The sequence below is a fragment of the Siphateles boraxobius genome, unplaced genomic scaffold, assembly GCF_051911475.1.
Source record: "Siphateles boraxobius isolate OS27281-9 unplaced genomic scaffold, OSU_SipBor_1 25, whole genome shotgun sequence".
NCBI classification, from domain to species: Eukaryota; Metazoa; Chordata; class Actinopteri; order Cypriniformes; family Leuciscidae; genus Siphateles; species Siphateles boraxobius.
Genome location: NW_027508866.1, coordinates 326968 through 346404, shown reverse-complemented (window position 1 = coordinate 346404; position 19437 = coordinate 326968).

Sequence of the window (19437 nt, the reverse complement as noted above, 5' to 3'; positions counted from 1 at the left end):
GGAGTGCGTGTCAGAATAATATATTTACCTACACTTAAATTATCTTTATTAAACCAGTTCTTCTGAAAAAATAAAATAAAAACCTAAAACATAAATCTCCAGAATTCCTTCGCAAAATATAATTTACTATCAAATGTATCTCTTGAACCTTGCTTGAAGCACATTTACGTGGTGAATTACGTAACCTCCGGTAACGGCCATCTGATCTTTAAAACTAAAATAATAAAAATAGAAAAATAATGAATGTAATAATAATAATAATAACAACAACATATTGGTTTTGATTTTTAAAACATTAATATTTTTCTCATTGAGAATTTTTTTTTTTTAAATAATGCAGTTTTTCCCTAGTAACAGTTACCCGCGTAAACCTGAGAAACGTTAACGACGACGACACGACACGGAGAAGTAAGACATGTATGCGCTTGTGAAATGGTGTGGGGGGGATGATGAGGGGAAATTTAGTATTGTTCACATTAAATACATACGAAATTTTGATCTGGAAAGTTTTGTAAACGGCATGATTACCTACGAAGACGAATTTGCCGTCGAGTGGGGTGTGGGAAAACGACAAAAAGGTGGATTTCCCATTTATATGGCTACCATTCAATCAGTTGGAGGTAAGTTAGTTAAACCCTTTTTTTTACTGCTTTATTAGTTACACAGGGATGGATATATGCTACATTAACATAAATAAAATAGATAATTTATAACGAAACTATGTTGTCAAGGAATATGTTTAGTTAACGTTATGTATTTAACGTTAGTTTTGCTGAGGCAAAAAGCTTCCTTTGACTTTGTAAAGCTAACGTTACCTCGAGGTTATGCAGGATAACGTTAATGAACGGCGTTCTACCGATATGAGTGATCTATTTGTGATATTGAAAAATAATGTGATAATATCATATTGAGTGGGCATTACATTATTCTTTAACTCAGACCCTTGTTGGTAACTATCAGTGTGTTAACGTTAGTTAGTGGCAATGGTGACTGATATTTCTCTGCAATAGACATGAATACTTTGGAGCGAAAGTTGGACAAACGTTCGAAGAAAGATTCCGAAGACGACGCCATTGTGGGAAAGAGAAACCGTGTTGCCAAACGTCTGTGGGAGGATGAGGATGACCCCCCTATTGCCGTGGCCACAGTCAGTGGAACCAAAGTGAGTTTTTGTTTAATGTACAAACCTCTTTACCCTTTTATATATATAAGCAGTGTTTCCCCTACCATTGTTTGTGGGGGCGGCCCAAAACTTGACAGAAATATATTACCATATATTACAGACATATATTAATGTCCCAATGTAATAATACTAACACTAATCCAAATAAATTATCATAAAAACTGATTTTTTTAAGGAATAGGCCTAATCCATGTTTTAATTTCAACAGTAAAGCTCATTGTGCAGCACGTTATTTGACAAAAAGTTTATTTAATTTCATATGATTAAAATTGATGATAAATGATACAATTTGTATATATTTTTTTAAATGTTGTATAAGTTTAATGATTCATAATACATGATTTCAATTAATTAGGCATGCTTTTTGATTGCTAAAAAAATTATTTATATGTTGCCACAGGCTGCCATTCACAATCAAGGGGCGGAAATCCTAGCTTCCATTTCCTTGGAAGAAAAAGCAGAAAATAGTGACAACGAGCTCTCACTTGTGCGTCAAGAATTGCTAGAAATAAAAAAAATCATCTTCACAGGTAAACATATTTTATTTCCATTCTACACACACACACACACACAGTAAAACTTAAATAGCCGGGGCTTTTATTTTGCCAGATCATAAAACTCGACCTGCCAATGTTTCTTATTCATTGACCAGACTGTGCTGGCCTGCCATCCCACACAGAAATGGGCTGGTGTAAATTGTGTATGGTGACATACATCATCACATCATTATTTTAAAAGTACTGATAAGAAGCGTGATGTTTTCAACAGTGTGTCTCACTAATACATTGACGGGAATGCAGAGACTGAATTTCCCTCACAGGATCAAAAGAGTATACATCTATTCTTATACTTATTGGCTTTCACATCCGTTTTTCCTGTTGATGCAGAGATACCTCAGATAAAAGAAATGCTCAGTAGAAGCTCCATGCACCTCGGCAGTCCAGGGTCTCTCCCCAGCCCTTCAAACCCTGTTCAAATAGTGAGTACTTTTTATGCAGTGCTGTTGGAAAGTATGTGAACTGCTTGCAATCACCTCGTCTTCTATATTAATTGGTCATAATCGAATACAATTTACTGTAAATTTGTCCTAATCTAATCTCCCAATATCTGGAATGCTGGATATTTTGTTTACTATACTGAATTGAAACTTTTAAGCCTATCAATTTTATTTATTTTTTTCAACAGGAAGAAATTGTTCCGGGTTCAGGTGTTTACGTGTCGCGAAGTGTGTGGCGCTCTGCTTGCCAGGCATCCAGTGGGACTTCAATGGCAAGGATTTTGCTGCTTGGGGTGTTTGACATTGAAATACTCGTCAAAAGTAATTTGAGAGGTTAGTATTGTCTGTACAGTAGTGTAGAGTGTGGTTAAAAATGCCTATTCCATGGTCACATTTGTTATGTTAAAGCTACATTGTGTAAGAACTTCTCCCATCTAGCGGTGAAATTCTATATGACAGCCAACTGAATATTACTTTCTAGCCCCCCCATTCCGAGCGCGTTTTAACTCCTATGGTGGCCGTTTCATATAAAGGTTAAAGGGTTAGTTCACCCAAAAATGAAAATTATGTCATTAATGCCTCTCCCTCATGTCGTTCCAAACCCGTAAGACCTCCGTTCATCTTCGGAACACAGTTTATGATATTTTAGATTTAGTGCGAGAGCTCTCTGCCCCTCCATTGAAAATGTATGTACAGTATACTGTCCTTGTCCAGAAAGGAAATAAAAACATCATCAAAGTAGTCCATGTGACATCAGTGGGTTAGTTAGAATTTTTTGAAGCATCGAAAATACATTTTGGTCCAAAAATAACAAAAACTACGACTTTATTCATCATTGTATTCTCTTCCAGTTCTGTTGTCAATCCCCTTTCACGAGTCCGCGGTGAAGCTAATGATGCTAAGAGTGTCCTTTGCCTGTGATCCGTCATAGCACACAGATTTATGTTAGACGTAAATAGTTTTTCAGTCGACTATGTAGTTGTTTAAAGCTCAAATCTGTGGTTTATTTATAAAGATAGCGCCTATTTAAAAATGTAATCTGATGTTTTCGGAGTTGTGAGGTCCAGGGATCAGTGGGCGCTCAGCGCTCATGTACCCCGCCTGGAACAGCCTTACCTCGGCTAGAGCGTCTGACGTTTGCCGCTGGCTCTGATGTCTCTAGTCTAGTGGTTGAACATGAGATATAATTCGTCTTGTGTATATCTAACGGGCAATCTTTTGTCTCACAAAAACAGACAGGGTTGTGACATTTTATTTTATATAGCCTTGTAGGAATATTTTAAATGTTATGTTACATTTATTCATGTGGCAGACGAATTTACAGTGTTTCAAACGTCAGTTATAACTAGGGATGTCCCGATCCGATCCACAGCATCGGTATCGTGCCGATACTGGCCCAGAACGCTAGATCAGAGATCGGAAGGGAGAAAAAAATATGATCCGATACCTATCAACAATGCTCGAATATTAGCAAATCCCTTGCAACGCTAACTTCCGCTGGAATTGTCGGATAGGAACCGTCCGTAGCTTTTCGCAAGAGTTCAATTTTTTGAACGCATCCGGATGACCAACGGACACGATTTTCTTCGCACCGCACTCGGTCGGACCCGTTTCGGCACTCTTTCTCTCTCTCTCTCTCGCCCTCACGCTCTCTGCGCATAACGGTTTAAATGAACAACAATAAACAAATGTTTGATGATCAAGATGTTTTGTGCAAGCAATTTAAGGTCGCGACTCTTGTCCTAAATATAGCAGGCTTCATTCGGTGATTGAAACAACTATTATTAACATTAATTGAAGTTTTACAGTATATAGAACCGACATTGAACGCTCCGAGCGAGCTGTGCTGTGGTAAACTGCTGCTAGCCTGCTACTATGGCTATTTCGAGGGCGTCTGGCCACGCCCCCTTGGCGGGCTCTGACGTGTATGATGTAATGCTAGCTCATTGGCACACACGTTGGAGATGCCATTGGATGTGCAGTTGCCGCAGCACAGCCAATGAGTGAGCCAGACACTCACTGTGCTAGCTGTGCAGCTGGAAAATGCGTTTTACATTTTAAGCTTCAGAATTTTGCCACTCGCAAAGCAGACAGCCGCGCCTCTGCTACCGCGGGCGTGTTTTTCCACATGATTCGAATATTAATTTTCACCTTCAAATTTCAGTTTTTTAAAACTATTCGAATATATATTCGAATTTAGAATATTCGTTGACAGCCCTATTGTACAGTAGCCTAATATAATTATTTCTGTCAATTTCTTTAAGGTAAACCAACTTTTATTTTGACGGGTTGCCGTGAAGACCTTTGAGTTTCTGTGCGTGTATGATATGACGATAGTTTTTCTCAAATGAAAATGGTAAAATGCTCATGAAGTGACTCTCGGAGATGAATTGAATCATGAATCATGTCACCATATCGTGAGGCAGCAGAGACTGAAAACAGCGCGAGCGTCACGTCGTGCTTCAGTGTGTGTGTGTGTGTGTGTGTGTGAGGTAACGTTTAATGAAACCGCGCGTCTGCGCCGTTCATTCACACAAGCAGAACATGAAGGGTTCATATTTAAATAGTCGTTTTGCAGTTTAATATACACAGACACCACATCAGCAGCGCCGCCGGTCGCCATGTCTCAGCGCTTTCATGAAGAGGACGTAACTTCACGCCCTTCGTGCATGCATGCGCATCCAGAACCGGGTTTGACTGGGTACTCGGTACCACCGGGACTTGGTACCGTGACGTTTAAAAAATGTTTGTACCGACTTGGTACCGAAGTACCGAATATTTTGACAACACTAGGCTAAAGCTTGAAATGTCCACTTATAAACAAACAAATTCAAATCGAAAGCAAACGTCTGATTAATCTGAATTTCTCTCTAAAGGCACATCCGCTTTACAGCGAAGATGGAGATATGTTTCCAGCCGACACTGATTTAGAAAACAGAAAACACTAGTTTATTAATAAACAATTGAAATGCATCGTTATTTTTTTCAGACACATTTATTATTATTAGCCTATAAATCACCTCTCTGTATGGTTCCAGAGACATGGCTCTTCTCGTTCAGCACTGCGGGAAAAATATAATTTACGGGTTTGACCTTAGAAAAGCAGTAGCCTAAAATCGACATTTTTCCATATTAATTTGTGCATATTTTAAATATTTAATAAAGGGGCAAAAATTATTTTAAATTCTGAAAATACGACAATATTTATTCTTTTGCGCAGCACTTGTTTTTTTTTGTAGTGTTTGAATAAAGAGTGGCAAGTCTTTCATAATCAACTGTTGTTGTGGACTATATACTGGAGAAGTATTTGTTCTCCATTTGAGTGAGATGTTTTTAGGTTGCTAATTGAGCAAAGTGCTTCCATATATTTTATTAGTATTAGTTCAAGAAAAAAAAAATCGGATTGATATCGGTATCGGCAAATAGCCAAAGCTGCGCATCGGTATCGGAAGTGAAAAAGTGGTATCGGGACATCCCTAGTTATAACCATAAGTAAACTGCCTCGGACGCTAACTTATCTGAGGCGATTTAATGCTAACTGTTGCAGTGCATCTCACAAACATTGACGCTATTACGTGAAATAGTAGTGGAATATCACCGGAAAAAATTGAGCGACAGTGTCGTTTAGTTCAGTTAAAGCTGCAGTCGGCAAGTCTGGCAGATTGAGTGGATTTAGGAACATTTTGAATGTTTACAACTCTCATGCCCCTCCCCCACTATCAACGGATACGCCTCCCACCGAGTTCATGCTCGTCAGTGCGTGTGCACCAGATTTTCAGTGAACGCCAGGGCTCTCAAGTGTCACGCATTGAGCGTGACAGTCACTCATTTCGGTCTTTTGTCACGCTCTCCCGCCACACATTGTATTTCTCACGCTGAAAAACTATTTGTAATATATTTAATATGCCGCAGCGCCCAAAACTCTGGCCGCGCCTCTCTCACTGTGGAACCGGCATGAATCAAGCGTGTTTCCTCTGGTGTTGTTCGTTGAGCTACACAATAGCCAATCAGAAAATAGCACTATTGTATCTAGGTAAGATTTAACGCAACAACCAATGACAAAAATGTATCCAACCCTCCCTCTAGCGGATTTTCAATGTATTGCAGTTTTCGCACTTCCGGGTAGGCTTCATTTTTCAGATTAGAATGTTGCCGCTTGGCCTGACCCCATCAAACTGTCCTTATGAGCAAGATACTGAACCCCAAACTTCTCCCAGTGGCAGGTTGACACCTTGCATAGCAGCCTCCGCCACTGGTGTGTGAATGGGTGAATGTGAGGCATACATTGTAAAGCGCTTTGAGTGCTCGTAGGAGTAGAAAAGCGCATTATAAATGCAGTCCATTTACCATTTAAGCTCTGCATGTAAATAGACAGACTGAGTGTATGTCTGTTTTCAACCATTTTGATTGTCATGCTGCTGATAATGAAAACGTAAACTATATACTGGTTATTTTTCATACTGAAAAACAACTTTTTTCCCTCAGGAGGGGAATCCAAGGTTTCAAAGGGGGGAGATGGGGAGAGAAGAAGCGGCCTGGATGAAATAAAAGTAAAAGCTATAATGGGTAAGTTAAGATTTTGCTATTTGACATCATCTGCCACAGGTCTGTATTTAAAGTGATGTGAGCCTAGACTCAGTCAAATCCGCCACTGGGCTGACAACATTTTAAAATCCTGTGCACAGGGCTGTACATGACTGTGCATGATTAATTTTCTGTGTAGCAGGATGACAGCCATTTTCCAACCCAGAGCTAATTCAACTTTAAAAGTGGTTACCATTATGACCCTATTTCTTCTGCAAATTAAATTGGTGCAAAACTGGCCACCATGCTTACACACTGATTGCAGTGTAAGTGTGGCCTTACTTGCTTACTCACAAACTTTGTTACTCAATATGACTGACGTGCACTAGAAGAAACTGCAATAAAGGTTTTTTTTATTTATCTTGGTGATAAGTTTATCTCCACCAGTGTTTTGTCTGCTTTATACCTAAAACCTTTTTCTTTCAAATCTACCTTCTCAGATGCAGTTATGTCAAAGCACTCCGATTCGGCTGGCCAGATCGGAACAGCCCTGAATGGGAAGATGGCAGAGCTAAGACTGGCAATGTCCAGGAAAAATGTTAATTAAAAATGAGTGCGTTTCCCCAGTGAGTGAGTTTGAAAATGTTTTAAATGTGGCTCGAAGTTTGAAAATGTAATACTGAGGGGAAAAAAGTGAGCGCTTTGAAAAGGCTTTAAAAAGTCTGAAGATGAAGTTAAAGATTTTACTTGAAAAGTTTGTTCAAGTTTGTACTTGTCAAGTCTTTACTGAAAAAATGCAGTAAAGTTTGTATTTGAAAAGAATTGTGTGTTCTGTGGAATGAGTACAAATATATGTGCAGGCTGTATAAAAAACATATTTGTATCCCTAATATAAGTGAAAGTACATGGTGTCGTCATATTAGAAGCATATTTGTATCCCTAATATAAGTGAAAGTACATGGTGTTGTCATATTAGAAGCATATTTGTATCCCTAATATAAGTGAAAGTACATGGTGTCGTCATATTAGAAGCATATTTGTATCCCTAATATAAGTGAAAGTACATGGTGTCGTCATATTAGAAGCATATTTGTATCCCTAATATAAGTGAAAGTACATGGTGTCGTCATATTAGAAGCATATTTTTATCCCTAATATAAGTGAAAGTATGTACTATGGAAATAAGTACATATATGCATGTATACATATATGCGTCTTACATATATGTAACATTTATGTGCATATATGGGAAAATATATGGCACTTACATGAAAACGGCCATTTTTGCTATATTTTGAAATATATGTTTCATTTATGTCTATGTGTTTTATATATATGAATTTTGCATATATTCTCATATAGGCAGCAGACATACATGGGCACTGACATTATATATGTAATTTACATATAATGACATATATTACATTTCTGTATGGGCACTGTGTCGTGGGTACCTACACTACATTTATTGCACAATCGACATGAGTCGATTTTATTTGTGCTAGTCCTGTATTGTGGCGGGCTGTGTCTGCGTGTGGGAATGGGCACTGAGACGTGGGCATTCTTACAACACTCATAACACCATCGGCCGTGGCCGGAACACCAGAAAATACACTCTTTATTGGATTTATCTGGGTAGCCGTAAAAACGGCTTTTGTGTGCAGGCAAGCAGGCAAATGGACCGGCTTGTTGACTGCTAAATACGCTGGAACAGTCACATTGCATGGAACTGGACGAGCGAAACGTTTCGGTGAAAATCCGGCCGCAGCGGGATTTGAACACCGTCACTTTCCTAGAGAGGCTAGGAAGGCTTTGAGACCTCTGGCTTGATTTCGATCCTCGGCCGGGGCCCGCGCTGAGGGGGGCGGCGTCCAGCAGAGCGAGAGCGTTGAGAAGTCCATCGGGCGGCGTTGAGAAGTGGCGGCGGCGGGTGGTGCAGGTTGCGGCTGGGAGCTCCGGGCAGACGGCTGTTTTGAGCGACCTGCTGCGGAACTAGAGCGCTTCGGAAGGAAGTGCTTCATCGCCTGCGATGTCTTTTGAACCTCTTGGAATCTATCCGCGAAATCTTTGACGGCAGATCCGAAGAGGCCAGCTGACGAAATGGGGGCGTCGAAGAATACCTGTCTGCTGTTCCTGAGCCGGAGCCAGTGTCTGCTGTTCCTGAGCCGGAGCCAGTGTCTGCTGTTCCTGAGCCGGAGCCCGTGTCTGCTGTTCCTGAGCCGGAGCCCGTGTCTGCTGTTCCTGAGCCGGAGCCCGTGTCTGCTGTTCCTGAGCCGGAGCCCGTGTCTGCTGTTCCTGAGCCGGAGCCTGTGTCTGCTGTTCCTGAGCCGGAGCCAGTGTCTGCTGTTCCTGAGCCAATGTTTGTTTCTGTGTTTGTGTCTGTCCTTGTGGCTGTTACTGTTCTGGTGTGTGTTCCTGAGCCGGTGTCTGTTCCTGAGCCGGGTTCTGTTCCTGTGCCGTGGCCGCCCGAGGGGTCTTCACCGCCCTGGCCGCCCGAGGGGTCTTCACCGCCCTGGCCGCCCGAGGGGTCTTCACCGCCCTGGCCGCCCGAGGGGTCTTCACCGCCCTGGCCGCCCGATGGGTCGTCTGCTCAGCCCTGTCCGCCCGATGGACTGTCTGCTTCGCCCTGGCCGCCCGATGGACTGTCTGCTTCGCCCTGGCCGCCCGATGGACTGTCTGCTTCGGCCGTGGCCGCCCGAGAAGTCTTTATCCGCCCTGGCCGCCCGATGGGTCGTCTGCTTCGCCCTGGCCGCCCGATGGGTCGTCTGCATCGCCCTGGCCGCCCGATGGGTCGTCTGCTTCGCCCTGGCCGCCCGATGGGTCGTCTGCATCGCCCCCTCCGCCCGATGGGTCGTCTGCTTCGCCCCCTCCGCCCGATGGACTATCTGCTTCGCCCTGTCCGCCCGATAGACTGTCTGCTTCGCCCTGGCCGCCCGATGGACTGTCTGCTTCGCCCTGGCCGCCCTTTCATGGACCTGGCCCCCCATCCCTCCACCTGATCCTCCACCGTTCCACCTCCCTCCTGGAATCTTGTTTTGTCGTGTTTTCTGTCATGGAGCGTCTGGTAGCCGCAACGTAGAGGGGAGGATCTGTCACAGTGTCTGGTTGCGTTTTCCTGGGGTTCACTAGAGGTCCTCGTTTTCTGCCACTCATCTGTTCATTGCCCACAGCTGTTTCCCATCACCTTGTTAGTTCTGTGTGTATATATACCCTGTCTGTTTAGTGTTTGTCACGGAGTCGTTGTTCTATGTCCTCACACTTCTGTGCCCTGCCTTTGCTCCAAATGCTGCCCGAATCATAAATCATGCACTGTTCCTTCGTTGGCCAGAGGAGAACTGGCCCTCCGACTGAGTCTGGTTTCTCCCAAGGTTTTTTTCTCCATTCTGTCACCTGATGGAGTTTTGGTTCCTTGCCACTGTTGCCTTGTCTTTTGGCTTGCTTAGTTGGGGACATTTAATAATAAATAATATTATTGATCTGCCTTACTTAAGGTGGACGTTGACGCAATTTTCTTTTAGAAACAAACTCTGTTATATTATTTTCATGTTATCACTGTGAAGCTGCTTTGATACAATCTGTATTGTAAAAAGCGCTATATAAATAAAGGTGACTTGACTTGACTTGACTTTGCCTGTGACTTGTTGGTGTTTTATGTTTTGGACTGCCTTTTGGATTTTGAACCTTGCTTGGACTGGATTGTGAGTACGGATTACCCCTTTAATAAACATACTGCTTTTGGATCTGTCTTTCCCCGTGTGTGTTCGTGACAGGCGCAGCGTGATTTAGCATTTGACAATGCTTTGTAAGTTTTTATGTCAAATGTTTGCATTGTTTTTATGTCTTTGTTTTTACTTTTATTTTTATTTTTATTTTTATTTTTTTTATACCTTCTGTACAGCACTTTGGTTCCACTTGTGGTTTTGAAAGTGCTCTATAAATAAAGTTGAGTTGAGTTGAGATGAGTTGAGCCTCAAGCCGGACACTCATTTGTCCTCCTTTTTGGAGTTGCGCTGAATTGTTTAAAAAAATGTAGCTATAAAAATCCTGCATATTGATAGTGGCTCCCTGATGCCCGTAAATTAGTTAAAATCTCCCGGAATCTAGAGCTTGCGAGCTCCAAACCGCACGCACGACAGAGAGGGAGAGAGCGAGAGAGACCTTGCGTGTGTGTGCAAATGTGCATGTGTGCCTCACAAAACCGATCACCAAAATATATAGCCGTGAAATGACTTCTTGCAGGTTGGGATGTCTGTGTCCTCCTTTTTGGTTTATGGAAATGGCCACCCTAGTCGAGTGATAAGAGGAAAGAGTTCGATGTCAGTTCACTCTGTCATCTTGCACAGTCTTTTCCTCCGTCCGGTGAAAACTAAGCAGTGAATCCGCTGAAATCCGTTGATGGTTTTGTTTTAATCAAGATTCGGTGGGAGGCTCGCCAATCTTTTTTCACAATGATGAGTTCAGTCCGTGTCACTGTTATTTTCTCTCAGAATTATCTCTGTCGATTTCTCTGTGCTTACATCTCATTTCTCTCTTCGCGCGCTGCTGACGTAATTTCCCCCATTCGCGTCTCTCTCTAGCCATGTTTCCATCCTCTTGTCAACCGAATTATCTGAAGTTCGGTAAAAAAACTCATGCGAATAAAGCTGGTGAAAGTGTGTTTCCATCCAACGGCTTTAAAGCGAATAAAAACCTGTACGTAATGACGTCACATGCTGTTTTGCGATCAAATTGGTATATCGAATTGATTTGAGACATTTTAAGGTGTTTCCATTCATTTTCGCACTGAATCGAACAACATTCAAGCAAACTTTTGCGAACAAAGTTTTGCTAGACAAAACGGAGCCTAATAGTGCTTATGTGCCAGCTGATAGCGACATATGTAAGGGAAAATGTATAGGCGGTTGTTAGCCTGAAGGGGTTGTATTCGCTAACAACCGCCTCGCTATACATTATCCTGCTTATTACATGGCTACCTACCAAATAAATCAATAATTTGACACAAAATATTAACTTAAAAAGGAGTTTATTGATTTAAAACGAGTAGTGCTTCTGCAAAAGAAAATAGTCTGTTCCGTCTCTGAACTGCGTCCATGGCAACGGTGTGTTATACTTAGCAGCTCCGCAGTCTGTTAACAAGAAATAACACACCGCATTCTACATTAGAATTCAACCAAGCCACGTAATAACAAGCAAACCTAACATAAGAAAACAACGACGCTATAAACACATTGCTATGATGATGCAGATGCACGTAAATGCCCGACGACAACGGAGGCAGCCTGTGGTGTGGGAACGACAGCGCTCCATCAGTTCTGGGAGATCGTGGTTCAGAGACACTTCACAGAAACCCTTTGGTTGAAGCATTTTTTTGCTTTGTCCACATACATCTGTCTTTGTTGACATCCGCCATGTGTGCGCAAACAGAGCGGGAATACTGGCCGGAAATGAACTCGTCTTCTTCTATGTTTTGTGGCGTGTTGCAACCATAAAAGGGCCTAAAACTTAATCGCAATTCATTATTTATTCGGCAAATAACGTTTCCATCAGCTTTTATCGCATTTGCCGTATATCGATCAAGATAAAATCCGATGAGACCGAACGTATTTCATTTGAGTCGATATTCATGAAATTTAATCGTATTTTACTGTTTCCATAAGGCATTTTTCATTCGATATCACTTAATTCGGATAAAAAGGTGTGGATGGAAACATGGCTTCTCTCTCCTGTTAGGTAGTGATGGCAATTTCAAAACACTGCTTCATGAAGCTTTGAAGCCTTTACGAATCTTTTGTTCCGAATCAATAGGCTTGTTCGACTTCATTCAGCTCTGCGCAGACCGATTGACGGCTAACTTGAAGCAGTGCATGCTGGTTAGAAATTTTGTCCGACTTGATACAGCGCCGACGCCACGTGACTGTGACGTATGCCATCAAAGTACCGCGAGAGTGATTCGAGAGTAGCCGGGGAACTCAGCCAGCGCAGCTTCTCAAGAAGCGCTGCATGAGCTCTGATGACGACACAACTGATACACAATTGGCCGAATTCACTGACGACACCGATGACGTGCGTTTCAAGTTTATTGCGACGACTTCAGTTCCAGAAATGATCATATATGGACTTTTAAAACGTTTTGATGTCGTTTTCATCTTATAAATCATATTTATTAGATATTGTTTTACTGTATTTACTTTATTGTTAATATAGGGTTTGTGTATGTTTATTTTGCATGAATTTATTTTTCATACAGATCTTTTACAGTATTCAGCTGCATAACCTATTCAAATGAGCATTTTTAATAACTCAAACGTTAATCTTAAAAGCATACAATCTAATGTGTTCATAAATGTAAGCTCCTATACAAATTATGCATAATACATTATTTTTCTGTATATGAAAATGAATGGTGTTTTGTCTCAAATGTTAAAAAGAGCTCAGTTGGAGGGTACTGTAAATCCTGTTGCTGAAACCTTCTTAAAGAAAAACACATACCCACCAGGGAATGTTTTTTTTGTTTTATAGGTTACTTTTATCATTTTGTATTAGCAGAAACACCCATGTCAAACTGCTAAAGTATATATCCAATATGTCATCTTGTTTTGGAAGACACCCTTCCAAAACACCACTTATACACACATCTCAACAGTGTGTTAATACCATGGTTAATACATAAAGTTACTTAATCACTAAATCATGAAAACAATGGAAATCACAGCTAATTAATGTTGAGCCAAAACTGAAAGTTGACTTAAAGGGTAATTGCATTTGTTGCTAACTATTAGTAATAATTAATGGAACAGGTGTTGGCTATGGTCCCATGGTTCCTTAGGATATATAAAGAACCTGCATTACCCTGTATAACACACAACAAAATGGACAATGTAACTATTAATGTGTTAGACAGCAAAGGTAATGTTGTCATGCTAACGGTTTCCAAGGACATTGCTGAGAGGATGCAAAATGGTAAGTAAAACGCATAACTGTGAAATAATTACAAGTCACCAATGATTTGTGCAAGTATTTTATTTATCATTTATTCCCCCAGATCAAATGTTCCTTTCTTCTGTCATGGAGAAAGTATCAGCTGTTGAAACAAAGGTACACATATACTTAATGAACGAGAATATACTGGAAATATTTCTTGAGTGACACTGACCACATCTACAATCTTCTCTCCAGACAACTCTCCTCAGTGGCCCAGCTTGTGCTGCAAAGCTCCTCCAACCTTCTATTCCATGTCTCACTACCTCCACTAGGTCACCGGTACCCCTAAACCTCAGTTTTGTGAAACCACCATCAACCAGCCAGTGCCCCAATACTACCACTAGGCCCCCTGTACCACCTCCACCATCAACCAGCCAGTGCCCCAATACTACCACTAGGCCCGCTGTACCACCTCCACCATCAGCCAGCCAGTGCCCCAATACTACCACTGGGCCCCCTGTACCACCTTCACCATCAACCAGCCAGTGCCCCAATACTACCACTAGGCCCTGTTGTGGCAAAAATTCTGTTAAACATCATCACTGCGTAAGAGACACTCAGAGTCAAATTAATAAAAAGAAAAGTATTTATTCTTGCAAGAATAGGTTCAGTCTAGTACACAGAAGTTACGCTGTGCAAGAGAGTGACACCCAACAGGAAGATATGAGACAGCCTTTATACTGTTTTCAAGGTTCCTCCTCACCCGCTGTACCTTTCACCCACTCAGATAAGGTCCTTACTGCTGTTCAGTTTCTACTTAAAGACACAAACTGGTACTGAAATAAACTGGCCAAAACTGACCGTCCCTAAGGTCAGAGGTCCTGTCCCATATGTTCCTGAAACGTCACGCACAAGCACGTACACACATATACTTTTATACATTGAATAGGTTCTTTCTCTTATGATACCTGTTTGGGATCAATCACTATTAAAATTTCCACTACAGCCCCCTGTACAATCGTGGTTGTATCTCTCTATTAGTGTTACTTGATCTTAGTGCTGCATTTGATACCATTGACCACAACATTCTCTTAAATAGACTAAAAAACTATGTTGGCATTAGTGGAATTGCATTAGCATGGTTTAAATCATATTTATCTGACCGCTATCAGTTAGTAGCAGTAAATGAAGAGATGTCTTATCGATCACAAGTTCAGTATGGCGTACCACAAGGCTCAGTTCTCGGACCGCTGCTTTTCACTCTGTACATGCTACCTTTAGGAGATATCATTAGGAAACATGGAATTAGCTTTCACTGTTATGCTGATGATACTCAGCTCTATATTTCTTCCAAACCTAACGAAACTCACCAATTCCCAAAATTATCAGAATGCATAGTTGATATAAAAAATTGGATGACTAGTAATTTCCTACTACTAAATTCTGAAAAAACAGAGATTCTAATTATTGGACAAAAAACTTCCACACGTAATAACCTAGAATACTGTTTAACACTTGATGGCTGCTCTGTTAAGTCTTCGTCGTCAGTTAGGAACCTGGGTGTGCTCTTTGATACCAATCTTTCATTTGAAAGTCACGTGTCTAGTGTCTGTAAAACCGCATTTTTTCATCTTAAAAATATTTCTAAATTACGTCATATGCTCTCATTGACAAATGCGGAACAACTAGTTCATGCGTTCATGACATCAAGGCTAGATTATTGTAATGCTCTACTGGGTGGTTGCCCTGCACGTTTAATAAACAAACTACAGCTAGTTCAAAACGCAGCCGCTAGAGTTCTTACCAGAACCAGGAAGTACGACCATATTAGCCCGGTTCTGTCAACACTGCATTGCCTCCCTATTAAACATTGTATAGATTTTAAAACATTGCTGATTACTTACAAAGCACTAAATGGTTTAGCTCCCCAGTACTTGAGCGAGCTCTTAACGCATTATAGTCCTTCACGTCTATTGCGATCTCAAAGTTCTGGCCAGTTGATAATACCTAGAATATCTAAATCGACTGCTGACAGTAGATCCATTTCCTATTTAGCACCAAAACTTTGGAACAATCTTCCTAACACTGTCCGGGAAGCAGACACAGTCTGTCGGTTCAAAGCTGGACTAAAAACACATCTCTTTGACCTCTATAGACTTCTATAATTCAATATTAGGCTGCTTAGATTAGGTCAGCCGGAACTGGGAACACTTCCCTTAAATCCTGATGTACTCGTTACATCATAAGAAGAATGGCATCTACGCTAATTTTAGTGTCTTTGTTTATCCCGAGGTTTTCCCGCAGCCTGCCGGATCCAGGCCGTTTCCAGATCTGACGAAGGACTTTCGCCTGGACCCGATGACAATGCAGTGCTGAAGTGCCAAACTAGCCTCTCCCTATGGAGGATCCCTATACCACTCTACAGATAAAGCGTTGAGGATTTTTTTTTGGTTCGCGTACCTACCCGAAGTGATAAGATAAAATAAAATTCTGCATCAAATTTATAGACAAGACAAGTAGTTTGTTTAGCCATGGTTTTTAAGGAATTACAAACCTGCGCACATATATTCAAACGCACATTACTATAGAATCAATTCTTAATGCGCATGTGAACGTCATCAGCATCTATCACAGGTTTTCGTTTAAAGTCTGTTTAGAGAGAACGGTGTCGTCTTAGCGGCCCCTAATTTAATAACAAACTATCATTTAGACGGAAGTGAATCAATCAAAACTAACTTTAGCTGGAAAAAACTTTTTTTTTTAACCCCACTATAAAACTAAACCAATCTCGGTTATCTTAAATTATACATTTATCTCTGTAAAGCTGCTTTGAAACAATCTACATTGTTAAAAGCGCTATATAAATGAGGATGACTTGACTTGACTGTACCACCTCCACCATCAACCAGCCAGTGCCCCAATACTACCACTAGGCCCCCTGTACTAATTACCTCCACTGTCAAGGACCCACCGCCTGCCACTCTGCAACCTGGTGCAATGTGTGGAAACCCTTCAGCATCCATTCAACCTTCATCCCCCTCGTTCCAGTCAGACAGGCATGAATCTCAAGGTATTTCATCAAATACTTTAAGGAAGATAAATGTCAATACTGTAGTTAAATTACATAATTTTCTTTGTTTTGTAGTGTTAATCTATTTCTCTCCTTATCCCTTCCATTTTACAGAAATAACACATAAAATGACACTATTTCTACTGGACCTTACAAAAACTCATCAGCAACTTTATTTTAGGAACAAAATGGCGTTCTATAAAAAAATACAAAACTCATTCTCACAAAAGGGCTACAACTTGTCAAGTGAAAAAGTTCGAAAAAACTAGCAGACATGTAACCACTTACAAGAGAGTAAAAGACAGGCGCCGTGCAACTGGGGAGGGGAAGATCACCTGGGAGTACTATACAGTAAGTTGAAGACTGCTTTACTTTATGTTTCTGAAATAACATTGTCATGTCTTACAAGACTGAAACATTGCTCCTTTTCATTTTACATTTGACATCCACTCCCACCAGCTAATGGATGAGTTATTTGGGTCATCGGGGATCGTTACTGCACCACCTGGCACCATTCACTCCATACCTCTGGGTTTGGAAGAGACCTCCTCCAAAAGCAGGCCCACAACGTCTTCTCTTCAAGACCAGCCAGCAGGTGCTAGTATGGATGAACAGCCAGGAACCTCTGCCATACACAATACAAATGTCACAAGCAGGCAAAGACGACCACAACCCTTACAATTTATGGAGGCTTACGAAGAGCATGCAGAGAGAAGGACTGCTGTGCTTGAGTCTCTGGTAAGGCCAGATCTGGAGAGATGGCGGCGACTGAAGGAGAGGGTCCTTTGAAAAAAAGATGGTGACCAGCTTGGGAACAATTGTGGAGGAGCTGAAGAAAATGGGAAAAAGACAAGAGCAAATGATGCATCTGTTACAGAACCCACATGAACCTCAATAAAATTATGTTAAGATGTTTTCTCTTTTGATTTACACCTTTCCCCAAATGTCCACTATGTTTTTTTTTATGTTCCCAAAGAACACAATTTCTAATGACACACTAATTTTGTTCAATAAAATAAATTTCTTTTTCAACACAAAATCTGTTTTTTAATCATTTGTTGAATATTTCGGTACATTCAAATCTTTACTTTTCAGTTTTTTTTTGTATGTTCAGTATACACATACAAGTTAGATCCGGCCACAAATCTGGTCTCTATAATGACATGCATTAGTGTTGTGGGGTTTCTGGGGGTGTCGTTCATCATCAACACCATCATCTACCACAACAACTTGATCACTGGGCTCTAAACAAAGATTATGCAAAATGCAGCAGGCTAAGACTGCTGGATTGATATTAGAAATGCTTCTCATTTGCAGGCAATGGAGCCTCCTAAACTTTGATTTTAGAATGCCAAAGGCATGCTCAATGACCATGCGAGCTGCATTTAGCTTTCTGTTAAAGTATCTTTGCCTAGCAGACAAGTGGCCATTGTCTCTATAAGGCCTTATAAGTTGAGGCAACAAAGGGTAGGCAGAATCTCCAATTATGTGCATTCCCTGTGGAACAAGGGAATGAGGATCTTCTTCAAGAACATGACAAACTTCTGTGAAGCGAAATGCTCTGGCATCATGCCAACTCCCAGGGTGACCCACACTGATGTGACAGAAGCGCCGCTGACTGTCACATAACCCAGTTAAATTTACAGAATAAAACTGGTTCCTATTCATGTATGGTAGGGGATTATCACAGTGGAGTCTCATTATAGGAATGTGACACCCATCAACTGCACATACAGTGTTGGAAAAACCTGCTGCGTGAAACCCTAACTTTGACATCTCCAGCCTTTGACCTCTGGGCCAGGCAATGTGGTGGGCCATGTATCTGTTCACATTGCAACAAAACTCATGGAGATGCTTGGCAAGTGTGGATTTTGACATGTTGAATCTATCTGCCCTAAAGTCTTTGCAGATTCTAGGTAAAGTAACGTTAAAACTAAATTGATATTGTGTTATAATTTGTTTAAAAAGATACTTCTTACATTTAACCTTTACTCACCTTCGTTGCTCATTGTGCTCAATGTCATGCCAAAATAATGGAATTTCTCTCGCTTCCAGCTCGTCTGCGATAAAGTAAGCAAACGCCACGTGATCTGCCATGACTGACGTAATTGCAGAAAACTACGGGAGCCACATCGTGTCCGGCTTCATATCTCCGTTTGCAGCTCCTCCCCGCCTGCATGCGGCAACTCTCGTCGATCGGTTACATCCAGCCGCAGCCGATGTCGAACACACCTGAAGGTTCGGAGCGTGTATCAAACTGCCAGAGTCACGTGATTTTAGTAAACGAGGCTTCGATACGTCATAACTGTTTCGAAACACTTCGAAATTTCAATGGTTCACCGCCGGGGGGCGATGATCTCTGTCAACCCATGAATCACGAGGAGTCACTGAGAACCAATGAACAAGTGTCTGTGGGTTTTACCTGATCTCTGATCAGTTTAATACATTTGTAGACATTTTAATTAGACATTAGTAGGCCTATAATTAAAATTAGGTAGTTAATAGTCCTATTTGCCAGTTTAGCTGAGCCATTCATAGGACAAACAAAACAAACCCTGACAATTGATAAAATAACACATTTACACATGATAATCTAATTAGATGATTAGATAATTGCATTTGAAAGATTTTACTTTCAGGAAAAAATTTGCAATAGATTGTAAAAGGTGTTTTTATGCATGTTTGGCCTGGGTTTTTGTTGCATTTACACTGTTCTGACCACTAGTGGTCCCCGTGGAGACG